Source organism: Otolemur garnettii, unplaced genomic scaffold (assembly GCF_000181295.1).
Source record: "Otolemur garnettii isolate 467f Iridium unplaced genomic scaffold, OtoGar3 scaffold00103, whole genome shotgun sequence".
Classification (NCBI taxonomy): Eukaryota; Metazoa; Chordata; class Mammalia; order Primates; family Galagidae; genus Otolemur; species Otolemur garnettii.
In genome coordinates, this window is record NW_003852498.1 from 4037398 (window position 1) to 4041664 (window position 4267).

The window sequence follows — 4267 nt, forward strand, 5'->3', positions numbered from 1 at the left end:
GGTTTCTGGAACTACAGCTAATTTTTGTAAATTTAGTAGAGTCAGGTCTTACTCTCACTTAAGCTGGAATTCCTGAGCTCAAAGATCCTCCCCACTCAGACTCCCAGAGTGCTATGATTACAGGTGTGAGCCACCACGCCTGGCTACCTTATTGGTTCTTATTGGCCTGGTTTGGGTTGTATTTTTCCCTCTCTTAACAATTTCTCTGGGGAAAGAGGGATTATTCTCTGACTGGCCAAGGCTGGATTAACACATGACCGGCCTTGAAGATGAAGGCAGTCTAGCTTCACCTGAGCCTTGTGGTTTGAAGGTTGGCTCTCCAAGGATAAGTCACATTGTTATTATTTGACAAAAGGAAAAGATGGATCCTGAGTAGGTTCCACAAAACAACATAAAAGACCTGGTACTTACCCAGGCATGCTAGCCCCCATAGGAGCTGGCCCTTTCCTCCTGTTACCTGCTTTATCTCACTGCATCCTCCCACTTACCCTTTGTGCTCTAGCCACGCTGGCCTGAAGTCATTTCCCTTTCTGCTTTTGAATCTTCACATGTGCCAGTCCTTCTGCCAGAAACAAAACTCCTTTCCTCATGTTCCATTTCATTGGTTCGTTTCTACTGATTTTTCAAAGGTCAGCTTAATTACTACCTTCTCAAGGAAACTTGAGGTTGACTCATAAATTGGATTGCGTTCCTCCTTTTAACTTCTCCCACAGCTGTCTTCTCCTTTGTAGCTGTTATCATATCTGCAATTAAGTATTTAATTAGGAAATTAGGGTTAGCTCTGAGAGGATAAAATATCTCTGTAAACTTAAAAATATTATGGTATTGAATGAGTAAATGAAGTACATAAGAAGATGGTCAAGGTGAAGGAAGACACAATACTGAAAACAATGATTTTCTTTCTCTCATTTCTAGATATGTTTTTCTTTAACTTTCTCTCCTTTGTATACCAATACCAATCTCAGTGTTGGTTATTCACTGTCACATAACAGAGAAGATATTTTACTTGTATTAAGTGCTATGAGAGAAACTTAGAGTAAAAATAATTTTCGGTAGGGGCTGGGCGCAGTGGTTCATGCCTGTAATCCTAGCACTCTGGGAGGCCAGGAGGGTGAGTTTCTTGAGCTCAGAAATTCAAGAACAGGCTGAGCAAGAGTGAGAACCCATCTTTACTAAAAATAGAAACACTAGCCAGGTGTGGTGAAACAAAACCTGTAGTCCTAGCTACTCAGGAGGCTGAGGCAAGAGGATTGCTTGAGCCTAAGAGTTTGAGGTTGCTGTGACCTATAATGATATAACAGCATTCTATGCAGGATGATGGAGTCAGACTGTCTCAAAAAATAATAATAATAATTTTCAATAGGTATTTATGAGGGTTACATCATGTTATTAAGCACAAAGTGCTGAAATACACAGACTTAGGTATAGTGCGAGTTATCCAATAGTTTTTTTTTTATTGTAGGAACTTATTTTTTCTATCTGAGTCTTCATTTACCTGTAAACTGAATATAATAATACCTAGGTTTTATAATTCTTGTAATAATAAAAAAGGTCTATAGGCTTATCTCAGAGATATTGAGGATTCAGTTCCAGACCACTGCAATAAAGAAAATATCCAAATAAGATAAATCACATAATTTTTTTGGTTTCCAAGTCCATATAGAAGTTAGATTACACTGTACATTAGTCTATGAAATATGCTATAGCATTATGTCATTAAAAAATGTACATGCCTCTTATCATTTGCTAAAAAATGCTATCATCTGAGCCTTCGGAGAGTTGTAATGCTTTTGATAGTGGATGGTATTGCCTTGATGTTGGTGGCTGCTGACTGAATAGGGCAATGGTTACTGAAGGTTGAGGTGGCTGTGGCAATTTCTTAAAATAAGACAAAATTTTGCCTCATTGATTTCCTCTTCTGTCCATTTCTCTGTAGTGTGAGACAGCAATTTACTCACAGCAGAACCTTCAAAATTAGAGTTGGTCCCTCAAACCAGTTGCTGCTCTTTATCAACAAAATTTAGGTAATATTCTAAATCTTTTATTGACATTTCCGCAATTTCACAGCACCTTTACCAGGAGAAGCCTCTACCTCAAGAAATCACTCTCTTTGCTTATCCAGCAGGAGCAACTCCACATCTGTCCAAGTGTGATCTTGATATTATAACAGTTCAGTCACATCAGGTTCCACTTCTAATTCTCTGTTTCTACCACATCTGCAGTTACTTCCTCCACTAAAGCCTTGAATCCCACAAAGTCATCCATGAGGGTTGGGACCAACTTATTCCAAACTCCTGTTAATGGTGAAATTTTGACCTCCTCCTCTGAGTCACAAATGTTCTTAATAGCACAAGAATGCAGAATCCTTTCCAGAAGGTTTTCAATTTAATTTTTCCAGGTTCATCAGAGAAATCACTATCTTTGTCAACTATAGACTAACAAAATGTATTTCTTAAATAATAAGACTTGAAAGTCAATATTGCTCTTGATCCATGAGCTGCAGAATGGACGACATGTTAGCAGGCAAAAGTATCCTTGTATATCTACATCAGAGTTTGTGAGTGACTAAGTGCATTATAGATGAGCATTAATATGTGGAAAGGAATCTCTTTTTCTGAGCAGTAGGTCTCAACAGTGGGCTTAAAAATATTCAGTAACATATGCTGTAAACAGATAAACTCTGTTGTTCCATATGGAGCACAGGCCGATAGAATCAGCATGAGGTAGCAACTTACGTCTCTTCGACCTCTGTAATGCTGCTGCATCTGTTCATTTTTCTCTTTCCTATTGCCTCATTTCTAATCTAGACCATGCTCATTTCTACACTCTGATTTTTCCACTGTCTCCTCACAGGTGTCCAAACCCTTGCTGTTGTGTTCACACAATCCATTGGTACCATGGCAACGACACAGATACTTTCAGAATCCAAACCTGATCATGTTCTTCTCTTTTACACCTATTATTGACTTCCTGGTACACTTAGATCACAATCCAAACTCCTTATTGTGATATAAAGTCACCCTCCCTGCACAGTGCTGCATTCTGATAGAATAAACTTTGCCTCTTGACTTTCTATAAGTCTTCAGAATTAATTTTATTTCCTTAAACATGTCATGCTCTCTTATGGCCCTGTAATGCATACAGTCTTTTATCACCACCAAGCATTCTTCCCTGACTTCCTACTTGGTCTGAATAATTCCTATTCATCCTTAAGATCTCAGCTTAAATGTTCCTTCCATGGGACATTCTCTCTGAGCCTGCAAATATGAGTTAAACACCCTTCATATTGCACTCCTGAGCACTTTTCTTCATGTAACTAAAAATACGTCATAATTACCCACTCACGTATCTGTTTTCCCACTGAAATACAAGCTCTGTAAGGGCAGGGAACACACCTTATCATTCATATCCCTGAATGAAATAACAAGTGAATTAATACAAAGTATACTAAAGTGAGAATAGTGCAGGGAGCCATCACCCTTAAGTTTAATTTTAAACATAGAACAAGGCTGAGGAAAGAGAGGTTGAGAAACGCTACCACTACACAAAACAAGAATAAAGAACAGACATGTCATTCTTATGACACCTTTGTAAGCAATGATCTCCGACAGTACTGCCATTCACTTCTGGTCCTTCTGTGCTGTGAGGATTTCTTGAGCACACCCCCATGATGATACACTTTACTGTTTGGTATTGGTCATGCACTGATTAAACTGGGTCTCAGGAACGTACAAAGTGAAACACAAATGACACTTCAGTCCCTCAATACATCACTGTAAACTATGATAAATTAGGAATCAGACTTGAGCAGCCATTTATGAAGTGGCAGATGAGACTAACAAGCCTTCCTCTCTAAAGTTTTTGGAAAACATTTCTGGAAGAGTGTCCTGGCTAGGTTAGTTTTTATTTCTTTCAAATCTTTTGGTAAGCACCCTCTTCCCCTCCACCCATGGTGTATACCTTTCAGGAGAAAATCAACTTAAAAGTCCCAGACAAAAGGTGGGACCTATAATTCTTTCACTTGTCACCCCAAAGTGATACTTTCAAATTTGATGAATTACTGCCCAAATCCACATCTTCCATATGGCTCCCATTCATAAATTCGAGAGTAAAAATACATGCTACAAAATTCTTATTATTTTTCAGAAGTGAACAATTCTATACTAAATGCTATCTTCAATTGCTTTCTTTATAATGATATTGGCTATGAGATAAAGTGTTGTTGCCTGGTAAGCAGGATAACACTCTTGTTGGAGAGCATGATTAT